The following is a 15,828-nucleotide window of genomic DNA, read 5'->3' on the forward strand; positions in this document are numbered from 1 at the left end:
TGAAATCAATGTTCACACAAAACCCTGCACATTAAGCCACACAAATATCTTCATGACCATCTAATTACTGTTCAGAGGAATAATCACAGTAAAATTTTATTGTTTCTGAGATCAATCACCATTATCACATAAAGGATCTGGTTATCATTCCCTCCAATAAATGCAATCGTTGTCCCTCTGATATTTCAGTTCAGTAGTTATACACCATACTGGTTGTTCAAAGCATGGTTATACTTTATTATGGATGGCCAAGGGTTCTAATGGCAAGAGATGTTGTTTGATCTGATTTGTTGCATGTTCTCAAACAGGTTTTCACTATAGATATTGCAAAGAAATGTGTTAATTTGGTCTTGTTCAACTGCTGATGCGAACATATTCAGTTCGTGTTCATTAAACATATTTGGAGAAAGTGAGGAAAGCTGTAGCATTGGAAAAGGGCAGGCACATCCAAAGAGCAGGTGTATCAACCTGTCGGGCATTAGGCCATCATCAGAAAAGATTCCTGATGAAGGGCTCATGCCCAAAACGTCGATTCTGCTTCTCCTGGAATGCTGCCTGACCTGCTGTGCTTTTCCAGCACCACTCTCTTTTGACATTAGAAATATTTGACTGAATGTTCAGAGATAATATTAAAAGTTGCCTCGATCAATTTAATTTACGGTGCTTTCTATTCACTGAAGATTCCATGTTAATTCTTCCTCTTTTTCTTCTTAAATCTGATGCAAATTTCAAAATACGAACACATTAGAATTCACATGAATTATAAATTTGATTTCTCGACAAGAAAACCAGTGAAAGGCGATATAGAATTCTTGAAAAGCCTACACATTTGAATGAAAAAGCAATTCCTTCCAAAAAATGTTTGCACGTCTGAATCTTTCTTTCAATTCAATAATCCTGCAAATAGTTTATAATTGTCAGTTGATCTCTCTGAATGAGTACCTAATCAATGTCAATGTAACCAGCTGAAACATTAACATCAGATTGATAACTGGGTGTTAAAGACCTTATTTGAAGTGAACAAATGTTTGGAATTTACTTGAATTCCACCAAAAAACATTCTTGAATCATAATACAAGAAATGAGATATGTGAGAGATGTGCAAACCTTATTTTTAAATGAACGAACTCCAATATTTTCAAAGCATTTCAATCTTATGGTCAAAATGAACAGGTGAATGGAAAAATAAAAACAAGTATCTGACAATTCATAAACTGAACAACAATTACAAATTCACTTTGATCAAAGGACAGAGTAATATTTAGATGAATCAACAACATTTAGTTACAAAGTAAGCAATCAGCTGACTGACAAGTAATAGATGGTAGAGTTTGTTAGTTTACTGAAGAAGGTATCAACTTTATTTCAAATTTATAGCATGAGAGAATAATGTTTAATGTGTTTCAATTGTTTGGACTTGCCCCTTTGCAACAAAAAAAAGATCAATCTAATTACTTAGACATCGTAATCTTGAATTCTGCAACATTTTCAAATATTCTCCAGGAACTTATAAGCGACAGAATTAGATACAGGTATCCCCACTATCCGAAAGTAAAGTGTTATTATGAAACCTTACATAATCTGAAAAGGCCTTAGTCGAAGAAGCATTAATTTATATGGGAAACATGTTCTCTTTTTTCGTAAAAGTGAAAATCCTCTTCATATTTCTTTCAGTTAGAGAAAACAGGGACAGATGAAAGTCTTTTGTAAAAGCAAAGTGGCTGAAGCGAATTTTCCAACACATATTTCTTGGTAACCTGGTAATCTGATAAGTATCAGATTTTGTGATGATTGATATAATAGATAAAAGCAGATCTAATGTTATATTGAATAGCAATTCAGTCTGTGCTTAGGTACTCTCTAATCAACATTCAGATAGCTCTTGCTATATTTCTGTTGAAGGTGTGATTTGAAACCTTCCCTCGGGTCTAGTAATAGAGACACTGCCACAGCTCCACAGGCTCCTTTCATAATGTTCCCACTCAGGACGGCAGGACTGCAATATTGTGTTTCATGTGGTTTCTCAAATGAAAACTAATCAGCCGTTTATTGTTGTAATTTGAATGGGAATTAATTAGGTAGTTTCTGTGTGTAATGGACTGGAAATTGAACAATATTTTACAATAACAATAGAATAAATGAATGATACTCTTAAATAAACAGGAATCTCATGACAATTCTTTGAAAGACAAATTGACAAAACTGCGTGATCATTGTACTTTGATTTAAAAATGCATCATTCAATGTGAATATTCAGTTGAAGACAATTTCCCTTCCATTCAACAACGTACAACTTCCACAAATTCAAAACGAACAGTCATTGAAAAAGGAAGGAACAAGCAGATGGTAATTCTATTTTCTGTATATAAACGTGCGATGAATTTTAAGTTTTATATATGTAAAAATGAAACTCTTATTGTGGTTTGAAATACAATAAACATTAGCATGATGTGAAATATAATCAAATCAATTCAACTGTGTTTTCTCAGTTAAAATACAGTTCAATATTCAAAGTAATCGAGTGATTACACTGCAATATCTTTACATTAATTCAGTACTGAGGCGTAATTCCACATTTATATCCCTTATAGTGAAGCAAGCTTGTGCCAGGAGTCTGAGAGGGTAGGGGAGGTCCTTAATGAGTACTTTGCTTCAGTATTTACGAGTGAGTGGGACGTTGTTCTTTGTGAGGACAGCGTGAAACAGGCTGATATGGTCGAACAGGTCGATGTTAAGTCTGAGAATGTGCTGAAAATATTGAAAAGTCATGGGGATAGATCAGTCCCCTGGTCCAGAAAGGATATAACTTAGGTTGTTATGGGAAGGGAGGCAAGAGATTACTGTACTTTGGCAATGATCTTTGCATCCTCACTGTCCACCGGAGTCAGACCAGATGATTGGAGGGTGGCAAACGTTATTCCCTTATTCAAGAAAGGCAATTGAGATAATCCTGGGAATCATCGATGAGTCAGTCTTACATCAATTGTGGGCAAATTATTGGAGAGGATTCTTAGAGATAGGATTCATGATTATTTGAAAAAGCATTGATTGATTAGAGATGGTCAGCATGGCTTTGTGAGCGGCAGGTTATGCCTCACAAGCCTCATTGAAATATATGAGGATGTGACAAGCACATTGGTGAGGACAGAGTAGTGGATGTGGTGTATATGGATTTTAGCAAGGTGTTTGATAAGGTTCCCCATGGTCGGCTCATTTAGAAAGTAATGAGGCATGGGATACAGGGAAACCTGCCGGGTTAGATAATAAATTTGCTGGCCCATAGAAGACAGGGTGAGATTACATCGATAGTTTTCAGCTTGGAGCACGGTGACCAATGGTGTTCTGAAGGGATTATTTCTGGGATCTCTGCTCTTTGTGATTTTTACAAATGACTTGGATGATGAAGTGGAAGGGTGAGCTAGGAGGTTTGCCAATGACATGAGGGTTGGTGGAGTTGTGGGTCGTGTGGAGGGCATTGGTAGGTTGCTAGAGGACATTGACAGTATGCAGAGCTGGGCTGAGAAGTGGCAGATGGAGTTCAACCGGGGAAAAAGTGAAGTTATTCATTTTTGAATTTCAAATTTGAATGCATATTTTCAGATTAAATGCAGGATTCTTGGCAATGTGGAGGAACAGTGGGATTGTGGGGTCCACGTCCATAGATCCCTCATACCTGACATCCAAGATGATAGGGTTATTAAAACGGTGCATGGTGTGTTGGTTTTCATTAGCAGGGAGATTGAGTTTAAGAGTGACGAGGTTATGCTGCAGCTCTATGGATCCCTGGTGAGACTACTCTTGGAATATAGTGGTCGGTTCTGATCAACTCATTACACTTTGGATGCGGATGCTTTAGAGAAGGTGTAGATGAGATTTATCAAGATGTTGCCTGGACTGGAAGGCATGTCTTATGAAGAAAGGTTGAGGGAGCTGGGGCTTTGATCATTGCAGTGAAAGAGGATGAGAGTTTACTTGATAGCTTTGAGTAAGATGATGAGAGGCATAGATGGAATGGATAATGAAAGACGTTTCCCCACAAAATGCATAATTTTAAGGTGAATGGGGGAAGTTGTGGGGAGATGTCAGAGATGTTTTCTTTATAGATAGTGGTGGGTGCGTGGAATGCACTGCCAGTGGTGGTAGTAGATTCAGATCCATCAGGGACATCTAAGCAATTCTTGGATAGGCACATGAATGATAGTAAATGAAGGGCATGTTGGTTAGTTTGATCTTAGAGGAGGATAAAAGGTCGGAACAACATCGTGGCCAAAGGGCCTGTACTGTGCTGTACTGTTCGATATTCTATGGACGGAAATGAACATTTATATATTAGCAACATATAGATTGTCAAAATTGTATTAGCATACTTAAGAATAATGATAAATTTCATCTTGCTATTTGACTGTGCTATATGCAAAAATAAACAAGAATTGTTGCAGGGAAAAGTAATTAGGTTTTTCTAAATTTATAAGGCTGGGATTACACAGATCATTCAAATGAGCAAAAGTCATATTTTTAACAGTGCATGTTGCATCAGAAATAATGGATTCTTTAGTAGGTGTGTTGATTGGAAATAAAATGGATTTTTATATTACTTTATAGGTATGAGGGAAGATTGGATTAAATTCAAATATAAACTTCACTGTAGTTGTTAGCAAGATAAACTAAACCATATAATAATTATTGTCATGCAAATTCTTTAATAATTACTGTTAGAATCCTGAAAAAATGATATACTGTACCATTTTTCAAACAGTCAATAAATTAAATTGTGAACCTCAGTATACTTATTACCCAGACCAATTATTATGCAATTATTGTAATGGCAATGACTTAATAACTAATGCTAAAACCTAAACAGATACATTGGTTCAATACTTTGTAAGCATGTTGCTCTGAAATTGATTGGATATTTATTAAGATCGGTAAACTGAGGGATCAAATAGCTCGCTTGATAGAATTGAAGGGAAAAAAAAAGAGTGTTTATTGAACAGGATTGTTTTTGTTTAAAAATGCAGTTGATGCAAGAATAATATATTTTCCTCCATTGGTTTTCTTGTAGAGACATGTCCTTTTAAAAAAAAATGTCATGAGTCAATGTTGACACTTGTGTCAGAGTCTGCAAAGTGGAGAGTAAGAGAGAAAGGATTTTTTTAAAAGGAGAAAAGAAAGGAACTGGTGAGAAGAGGAGTTCCAACTGTAGTGTCTCACTCTGCTAACATCTTATTGGGTGAACTGGAACGCAGACTAGTCAAGCAACAAGCTGACACAATCATATGCACAGAATCATAGCTTACAATGACTTAGACACCATCGTCACCATCCTTGTATGTCCTGTCCCACCGGCAGGACATGGATGTAACTGAAATGCTGGAACATGCAGGGTAATGGACTGAGATCTGCAGAATGTGATCAATGTGATTTATTTGACACGTCTCCAGAATATTAAACTCCAGTCCAATTTGAAAAGTTACGAGCGTCATCAGACTTTAACGACAAATGTCAGAAAAAGAAATTATCAGAAAGGTACAGCACAGTTTGAGCCCATTTGGCCAATCCTGAGTATGTGTTGGCTGTAAACACCCCAGGCTTTACAGCTTTTTGTACTCACCATTGAGAGCAACAATTTCAGACTGTACTCTGCCCTCTATGCTTTTATAATCTGTTTTTAACATATTTCTTTGACAGCTGCACACCTTGTTTCCTTGTTTCTTTCCCAGCCCTAATTCTATCCCCCATGACCTTGGGGGGGGGGGGTCGACCATTTCTGCTGTTTAATCTCTCCTGCCTTCGGCGGTGTGACAGAGTGTCTTGATGTCCTTGTCTCACCCCCACCTTGCTCACAACCTGTTACATTTCTGATGGTTCCTAGACCTCTGTAACTATCACTGCGCCCCCTGGGTCAATGGCACGAGTTTTGAATTCTCTTCCTCCTGAGATAAATCAGAAATCTTTCCGGTTGCAGTTTCCCCCTGATTTTATTTTGAAAAGCAGAGCATTTGTGTCAGAGTCATTTGTGACCCTCCCACAGATGTGTAACGTTACTGGATTGGCTATGCTAACATGGTCGCAGTGTGCAATTTAGGTGGGTTGGGCTAGCCATGGTTAATGTGGGGATATGGGGGTAGGGTGGGTGAGCAGGTCATTGCAGACACGATGGGCAGAATAGACTCTTTCTGCACCCACTAGATTCTGTGATTCTAACTAGTTGCGAGTGTTGTCCCATTTTCCTCATGCCAGGTTCATTCAACTCACACATATGATTCTGTGGGTGCTCACTCACTCCTTCCCTTCAGTTTTACATCAATTTCACACTGTATGTGAGGGTGGGAATGGATTTGTAAATATAAATACTCCAACCGAAACCCGTCACAGGTCAGGAGCTGTTTCTGCTCCTTTCATCACTCACAAGGAACAGGAAAGTAAAGGTTCAGTCACAAATCCTAAAGGAACATAGCGGTTATAATCACCAGGAAAGGCTGAACAGCTCAAAACGCTTTTCTCAAGAAAAGAGGAGGCTCAGAGACAGCCTGGTACAAGTAGAAAGCTTTGTGTTTGTGTTTTCAGAGATTTGTGGTTGAAGTCATTGGGTTGGAAGCATGCTTCATTGCACTAGATCATCAAAGGTGCTATCTAAATGTGCATCTTTCTATCTATCTATCTGAGTTAACAATCAGATGGACAGGTCATTGTCTGAGTATCTTACCAAATCCCTGATTGAATCTGCCTCCCCCCACAATCTCAGGTGCCTCACCACTCACTGTGTCACGGAGAAACTCTGCCGTTACAATGAGAACTGTCTTTGCTGTCACCTCTCCTCGTGTTTCCGCCTCATCCCCACTTCCCTTCATTAAATCCCAGCTGTCTCGCGTCCACCCACACGGACATGTTGAAGAGCATGACAGGAGAAAGGATTGAAACCGAGAGTTCAATAGCCCGAATGAAAGTGGAAGAAGGAAATAAACGGGGATTGTGGATCCCAGGGGATACAGACTCAGTGATTCATCCTGCCCCCGAGACTCCAGCGGGTTCACGCTGGGTAGGAGCTGTTCACCCCTCTGTGTGACAAGGGATTTGCGGCGTCTTCAACACGATTGAGAGCCCAGTGAGTGCTCACAGGGAAGTGGTCAACCCCCTGATCCGTGTGGACTGCAGGATTCTGATTCTGATGTTACTGTCCATCAGAGTCAGGAGTGGACCTTGTACATGATGACACTGCTGGAGGATTGATGGTGTTGTTGTTAATCACATTAACTGGGCTGGAGGTGACTGAACTTACATTGCCACTTTCTGAACCTCAGGATGTCTCTCTGGGCAGTAAGTCTCCACAAACAGCAAAGTGACAATGAGCAGGGATCATCTGTTTTGATTTAAATTGTGATTGTAGCACGGCTGCTTCACAGCACCAGGCACAAGGTTGGATTCCAGCCTTGTCCAACGGCTTGTGTGAAGTTCCCACATTCTCTCCAGGTGCTCTGGCTTCCTCCCACAGTCCAAAGATGTGCAGGTTAGGTGGATCAGTTGTGCTAAATTGTTCACAGGATCCAGGATTGTGCAGACGAGGTGGATCAGCCATAGGAAATGCAGGGTTACAGTGAGAGTGTGCTCTGGACGTGATGTTCTTTTGATGGTCGCTGGGGTCTGATGGGCCAATGCTCTCCTTCCACACTGTAGGGATTTTATTCTATGATTGAGGATAAAGGCTACACAGCAGGGTGTCCTTGGAGAAGGAGCATGTGGTGTGGATCAATGCCCTCAATGCCTTTAGATAGAGGTGGGCACCGCAGGGGATACAGTACTTTATCTCCACCCCTGCCCCCTCCCCACAACTCTACTTTGATTTAGTCCCTTCTCACTCTGTCACTTGTAATGGTTTGCTTGGCGCGTAATGGAGTTTGAGTAGCTGGAAAGTGACGGTGTCTGGGAATAGACAGGATTTTGTTTTACAGGAGGTTGAAAGCTTTAAAACTGTTATATTCAAACAGTTCAATTTATTTTCTTTAATTTTGCTTGCTGTGCAAAAAGCTCTTACAACGTTTTAAAACCAAAATTTACAAACCTTGTGTTAAAGATAAATGTTAAATAAAATCCATCAAACCATCCCTCACTGAAATCTGTTGTGGAAGTGCAATCTCCTGGAGAATTCCTGCCCCCTTCTTCCTACCCGGGCTCCATGGCTATATACATACCTGGGAGATAGCAGCAGGAGGAGACCATTCAGCCTTTCAATCCTGCTCCACCATTCAATGGGAAACAGCTGACCATCCTGCTCAGTCTCCTGTTCCTGCTGCGTTCCAATCCCTTTTCATGACTTTACCTTGAAGAACTGTATCTAAGTCCTCCTTTGGCTTCACTGCCTTTTGTTCCAGTGACGTTGCTGTGTGGGTGTAGGCAGGGGTAATATGATGGTGCTCTTCCTGGAGGATGCACTCAGCATCCCTCATCATCCTGCAGTAACATCAACTGGGTTTCAGCAATGAGAGATAGAACCCATTTCCAGGATATGGGCATCACTGGCTCAGTCAGCCTGTATTCCCCATCTCTAGTTACCCTTCAGAAGATGGGAACCTCTGCTGTCTTGAACCATTCACAGTCCATTTGGCGCAGATAGACCGACAATGCTGGGAGAGAGTGTTGCAGGATTTTGGCCGAGTGATTCTCCATCTTTGGTTCTTCAAATGCTGGTTAACTTTATCACAATCTGCACATGATTTTGAGATTTCAGTCTGCAAATCTTCACTATCTAGCACCCTGAATAAAGGAATATGTACAGATTAGAAATTCAGAACAGACAATTCTAGTTTCTGTGGAATATCTATTTCCCCTTTCTTCCCCCAAAGCTGTAACCCTCCAGCCCACTTACTCTCTCCCACCATTCTGACTCTGCTACCCCCTAATGTACACCCTCTACATTCTCATGGAGTTACTGATAAACAGATCCACGGCACCACTTCCCGTCCCTAGTTAGACTCTGCACCCTTTCTGGGTTCACTTCCTTTCCCTTCAGTTGCTGCAAGTCAATAATACAACAGCAGAATGAAACAAAATAAAACAGAAAGGGAGGTGGCAGATCCTGGACAGAAGAGGAACCTTCAGACTGGGAGAATGGGTCAGATTCTTCTTTGTTTCCCATTGGTCAATTCCCAGTGTTATGACAAGTTGCGAATGGAACTTGGTCCCATCTGGGTGTAGTGACACTTTGCACCCCCCCCCCCCCCCCAACTGATCAATACCATCGGCAGATGCATCCCTTCTCCAGCCAATCACAGTGTGAAATGCTTTCCACTAGTTAACCCAAAGAACATGCTCCAAAACCCACCCACATTCTGTACATATACAGAATATACATATATTTCCCCACACACATGTGGTCCCTGCCTCAGGGACTGTGGGAGTTGTAGTCCCCATGAAGCCTCTAGAGACCTGTCTCTGGAAAGTGAAAGAAAGTGTGGGCTGGAGGGTGTTGCGTGTAGGATATCCATTCAGACACACAGGACATGTGGGCTGTCACTGGGATTTACTGAGACATCTGCTTAGACACCCGGACTTCTGACGTAAGGAATATACATTCAGCCAATTGTGGGGTGGGGAGGTTAATAATGGGCAGCAGATTTTAAGCAGAGGTGGCTCAGTGACTAGCACTGCTGCCTCACAGCGTTAGGGACCCGGGTTTGAATCCAGCGTGAGGCAACTGTGTGGAGTATACACATTCTCCCCATGTCTGCATGGTTTTGTTCGATGCTCCAGTTTCCTTCCACAGTCCAAAGATGTGCAGGTTAGGTGGATTGGTCAGGCCAAATTGCTCATAGGGTCCATGCATGTGCTGGTTAGGCAATTAGCCACAGGAGATGCAGGGTTACAGGGAATGAGTGGGTCTGAATGGGATGCTCATCATAGGGTTGGTGTGGACTCGATGGATGAATACCCTGTTTCTGCACTATAGGGATTCTATTCTATTCTCATGAAGAAGAATGTACCTATCTCAATGTGTTGTGAATCTGTGGAATTCCCTATTCAAAATGCGGTGGATGCCAAGACGTGAGCCAATTTAATGAAGAGATACAGATTTTTAATTTGCAATGGGTTGAAGTGTGAGAGAGAGCAGGCGGGAAAATCCAGCTGAGACCGATGTGAGCTCAATCATCACCGAATTAAATGGTGGAGCTGGTTCGAAGGGCTGCATTGCCTCTCCTGTGCCCAGGGCTTATCTTCATACGGTAATAACCAGAAAGATGAATCCAAAACTCACCACCTTCACCAAAGGAGATTTTCAGAAACAGCAGGATAGTCAGGTGGATTAGCGTTCCAAACTTAGGTAGTGAGGAAGTGTGTAGGAGATAATGGTTTTGCAATTTTAAACTGAGGGGAGACAGTGATTTATGGTTTTAGACTGTGTAGTACATTCACACCGTCCAGAATACTCTGTTGTGAATATCTATCCTGGACTTTTTTTACAAAGCCAAGGTCACTGACAATGAAACCAAAACACCCAGGAAACATCACCTCCCCTCGTAATCTGATAAAGACTTGTCATTAATCTGGTTGAATTTAGAACACAGATGGAAAGCGGAAGATTAAATCTAATCCCAAGATCCTGTGCTTAAACAAAGGAGACTACAATAGGATGAGGCAGGAGTTGGCTAATGCAGACTGGAAGCAAAGACTTTACTGTGGGACAGTTCTCAGACAGTGGAGGAATATCAAAGTAATTTTTCAAATTTCTCCGCAAAAATATATATCAGTGAAAAGGAAGGACCAGGAAAAGGAGTAATCTGCCATGTCGAAGGAAATAAGGGAGTCTATGAAATTGAAGTCGAAGGCATACAAATTGGCAAAGACCAAGGATAAATTTGGAGATTGGAAAAACTTCCAAGCTCAACAGAAAAAGTGTGATGGAATTGGGGATAAAAAGTGATGAGTAGCTATCCCCAGGGACAGAATAGCAGTTTACCCTGCTAGAGGGAAACCTATTGTGTGGGGAACATATGGCCTCTGTAATTGTTGAAGCACGTAACTGTTACCATAGAGATAATCCTGATCAAGTTAAAAATCACAGCACACCCCAAAAGCTTGTACTTCCAAATAATCCTGTTGGACTATAACCTGGTGATGTGTGGTTTTTAACTTTGTCCACCCCACCCCAACCCCGGCTCCTCCACATCAGAATCCTGATAGATACCCCACTGAAACTGAAGCGCCTGTCAGGTACTTGAGGGAGCCACGGGGGTGTGGGGGAGGGGTGTGTGGTTTAACCACAGAGTCCTGAACTGAATTAGACTTTTGAACTGCCGTTGCCATGGAGATAATATTGAGAGACAGTCTGTATTCAAAGTCACAAACCACAAAAGGTATAAGAAGGGGAGCTGTACATCGGACAGGCGGGGAGTTACCTGATGCTGCCTGAAGGCATTTTGCATGTACACTATCCATGTACCTGCCATGTTTCATCAATAAAAGACTCAAAGAAGACCTCTCAGATTTCTGTGCCTAGTTATTCCTAGCCAGCAGGGTTCAGGAATATGAGCACACAGCAGTCAGTCTTCACAGTGGAGAACACGAAGAGCATGCCAGTAATTGATAAGGAGACTGAGGAATGTGAAGACCAAGAAACAACCATTATCACGAAAGAGTGAGAGCTGGGCAAGCTAATGGAGATAAAGATAAACAAGTCTCATTGCCCTGATGGAATACATCCCAGGATACCAACAGAGTTAGGGGGAAAATTAGCAAATGCACTTAGAGTTATAACGTCCTGCAGCAGAGACAGGCCCTTTGGCCCAAACTGGCCCATGCCAATCAGATTGTCCATCCACACTAACCCCATTTCCCTGCACTTGGCCCATCTGCTTCTGAAACTTTCCTATCCATGTATTTGTCCAAATGTCTTTTACATGTTGTTAATATACCCACCTCAACCACTTTCACTGGCAGCTCATTCCATATACATACCACCTTTGTGTAGAACAGTTGCCCCTCAGGTTCTCTTGTATTCTTTCTCCTCTACCTTTAACCTGATGCCCTCCAATCCTTGAGTCCCTGTGAAAAAGACCGAGTGCATTCACCTTACCCATGCCTCTCATGGTCTTATACACTTCTATAAAATATTCCCCCGCAGTTTCCTCTGCTAAATAAAAATGTCCTCACTTGTCCAACCTCTCCCTTTTAATCAGACCCCTGAGACCTGGCATCATCCTTGTAAATTTCTTCTTCACCTTTCCAGTTGAATAACTGAAACCTACACTGCACTCATCACATTTCCCGTGTTTCCCCACGGCGCTGGAACCGATGTGACAACGCCAATGGATTACAATCAATGATCGATAATTCACTCCATTACAACAATCCCATTTTCATAGCTTTTTCCATGATGCAGGAATCCTTTTGTCTTTCTGGTTTCATGGCTAATTGTCCTCATACAAAACCAATCTGTGGCTTACCTGTTCCAGGGAAATGTGCCATGATTGTTTAGACTTTCAAAAACCAATGAAATCTCTCTCCATAGTCCCCACACTTACATGGACTTCGCTGTCTCAGTACTTTTTCCAGTCACTCAGACATTTGAAATATTCACCCACGGACAGAATACACCACCTTTCCATCCAGATGAAAAGGTCAATGATATTCAGATCGGCATGGATCCAGTAACATGAAGTTCAATTTGAATTTCTCAACTGCAGATCCCCCCTTTCAATACTCTATAACAGAGAAAACAGAAAGTGCTGGAGATCCTCAGCAGGTCTGGCAGCATCTGAAATTGTGACAGATGCAGGAAACATTGCAGCCTTGAAGAAGTGTTTAGATGATCACACCAGGCACGTGCGCTTGATGACCATTATGGAGAAGATGGGGACAGGGATCCCTTTCTGGAAGGGCCTTGGTGAGACCACACCTGGAGTACTGTATACACCTTTGTTCCCCTTTTCCAAGGAAGGCTCTCCTGCTTATTGAGAGAGTGTAAAGGAGGATAACCAGATGAGTCCTGGGATGTGAAGATAGTTAAGGACTGCAGATGCTGGAAGTCAGAGTCTGTACAATATGGACCTGGGGAGGTGCAGGTCAGGCAACATCAGAGGAGCAGGAAGGTTGATGTTTTGGGTCGGGACCCTTTGTCAGTCTTGATAAATAGCCCTGACTGAAACGTCAACTTTCCAGCCCCATCGTATTCATGCTAGTCCCACGTTCTGGCACTCAGCGTGTAATCGATATTGTCCTGCTTGGTGTGATCATCTAAACACTTCTTCAAGGCTGCAATGTTTCCTGCATCTGTCACCATTTCAGATGCTGACAGATTTGCTGAGGATCTCCAGCACTTTTTGTTTTTATTGCAGATTTCCCCCATTTTGCTGAAGCACAGAGTCATAGACATGTAAACAGCTCCAGATTTTGTTGACTCACCTTCCTGGGATGTCAGGACTGATGGATGAAGAGGGACTCAATCTTCGTTTAATCCTCCTTTCCTTTGGCTTTCTGAGCCGCTAACTACATCACTAATATTCTACCTCCCATTCCCTGTCCTGAATCTGACCCATAAGCCTACACTTTCGTTCCCATCTCCCTGCCAGACTAGTTACAAACTCACCAATCGAACTGGCAAAATCCCCTACCAGATTTGTCTCAGCTCTGCCCAGGGGTAACCGGTCAGGCTGGTACAGGTCCCACCCAGAAACAGTCCCAGTGCCTGAAGAATCATAACCCTTCTGCGGTACACCATTTCCCCAGTCACACATCCAGCAGATCTACCTTCTCATTCCTGCTCTCATTAGCACATGGCACTGGGAGTAAGTCTGACATTATTACATTTCAGGAGCTACATTTTAATGCATCTCTGCTCTCCCTATGTCCAGCTTTCAGGCCCTCAGCCCTCTGTTTAGCAATGTCCTTGGTATCTGTGTGTTGCACCACCATAGACTGTTTACCCTCCAGCTCCAGAATGTCCTGCAGCCACTCCATGATATCATGGATCTTGGCACCAGGGAGATTACATCCCATCCTGGATTCTTGTCTGTGGGCACAGAAGTGCCTGGCTGTACCCCTGATTATTGAATCCCCTGTCACTATAGCCCTGCCACTCTCATTCCTCTTGTTCTGATCAGCAGAGCTCTCTGTGGTGTCATGAACCTGGCTGATGCTGATTTCCCGGGAAGCCACCCCACCCATTCCCGCCCTTACAGAATCCCAAGCGGTATACAGTATCTGTATGAGGAGGGGATAATAACGGGGGACTCCTGTACTCACTTCCTGAGCCTTTTACTTGATCTGATGTTCACCCATTCCCTTTCTGCCTGTGTAACCCTCACCTGCAGTGTGACTAACTCACTAAACGTGCTGTCCATAACATTCTCAGTATTGCAGATGCTCCACAGTGAGTCCACTCTCAGCTCCAGCTCTGAAAGGCAGTTTCCCAGTAGCTGCAGATGGGAACCCTTCCTGCACAAATAGCCGTCAGGGACACTGGAAGCTGCCCTTATTTCCCACATTGTGCAAGAGGAACACACCACGGGTCTGAGGGCTCCTGTCACAACGTCTCTCTACATTCATCTAGTTACTCCCATTAAGAGAATTTAAATGAGTGAGTAACCTTCCTTCACTTCAAACATGTCCATTATAATAACAAAAAAAATCTTTACTTAAGCTGATATGTCATACTTTAAAAACTTAAATACTCCACAGGTATCACTGACAAATTGGCTGTTCCCATTGGGACTGAATTTCTGAAAGGCCTGAATTAAAACTGAGTTTCAGCTTCACCTTCTCCCTGTCTCACCTCACTATTTACACCCAACTCCAAAACACTCTCATTGAGCCAAGCAGCCCTCACAGTGCAGCCCTGTCATTTTCATTATCTGCTCACACCTACACTTCCCTCAGCCTCCTGTACTGTTCTAATGCATCTCAATGGGAGCTCAGACCAGCATTGCATCTTTCAATTCATCCCTTTGTAACCCCAGAGTCAAAATGGACTTTAGCAGTTTCTGAATGAACAGACAGTTGTCAGAATCTGGAACGTTCCACCTGAAATGGTGCTGGAATTTGATTCCACGAGAAATTTGCAGAGAATTGGAAGTAGGGTGTTTACAGATTAACATTATAAAGTGGATGATTGAGACTAAATCTGACAGTTCCTGCAAAAAGGCGAGGTGGAATTTGGTTAAATCTGTGCTCTCTCTCTCACGCCAATACCTCCTTCCACAGCTAGGGGGCCAAGAATTGAACACATACCCCAAGGGTGATCCAACCATGGACTTGAACATCTTTCTGCTTTTGGCTTGACAAAAATATTGAAGATATTTTCCCACAGACAGAACAGACAAACCTTTCTCATTCCACAGTTAAATGCCAATGATATTCAGATCCTGAGGACTCCGCTGACTGTAGAACCTTGTTTTTTTGAGATCCCAGTCTCAATTATTCTCAATTAATATAAAATGAATTCACAAAACAAAGCTCACAGTCAGTGCAAGATGAATAGTGAAGACAAACACTTCTCTCGGTATGTGTTTGATGTGTAAATGCTCCTCTTCAAATCGCCCCGCCCCCACCCAGGAAGAGGACACGTGCATGCTCCTTGCTGTACCTTGCCCCAAATAACGATGGCGGCTATAACCCAGGACCTCTCACTACCTGAGGCCCAAGCCATCTTCCCCTTTGCTGCAAACGTGGGACCAAGAGTTTCTAATTCAGACTAACGACTTGCAGAGTGTAAATAAACCCACCCAGTCTACACTGATACATTCCATCCGGTTTCTGCTGCCACTCTCCCCTTTCCTCCTCCTGCACACACCATGGGTCATCACGGGTCCAGTGACCCTTCCTCAGAACCGATGACAG

The 15,828-nt window shown here is 42.4% G+C and overlaps 2 long non-coding RNA genes across 14 annotated transcripts in view; one reads left to right on the forward strand and one right to left on the reverse strand.

Annotated features, from left to right (window-relative positions):
* LOC140470141 (uncharacterized) overlaps window positions 1–15,828 on the forward strand; it is a 766,637-nt gene that overhangs the window by 82,588 nt on the left and 668,221 nt on the right. The window lies entirely within an intron of this gene.
* Window positions 1–15,828, reverse strand: part of LOC140470139 (uncharacterized) — an 82,191-nt gene that overhangs the window by 12,198 nt on the left and 54,165 nt on the right. For 7 of the 13 annotated variants that reach the window (XR_011956406.1, XR_011956400.1, XR_011956398.1 and 4 more), the window contains 2 exons: window positions 11,950–12,036; window positions 737–8,751 (listed from right to left, as the gene is read on the reverse strand). This is a non-coding gene — a long non-coding RNA (uncharacterized lncRNA). Of the gene's footprint in view, window positions 1–735; window positions 8,752–11,949; window positions 12,037–15,828 lie in introns of those variants that run through there. The other 6 variants (XR_011956409.1, XR_011956402.1, XR_011956403.1 and 3 more) reach the window with 3 other exon arrangements.

The sequence above is a fragment of the Chiloscyllium punctatum genome, chromosome 50, assembly GCF_047496795.1.
Source record: "Chiloscyllium punctatum isolate Juve2018m chromosome 50, sChiPun1.3, whole genome shotgun sequence".
Taxonomy (NCBI): domain Eukaryota; kingdom Metazoa; phylum Chordata; class Chondrichthyes; order Orectolobiformes; family Hemiscylliidae; genus Chiloscyllium; species Chiloscyllium punctatum.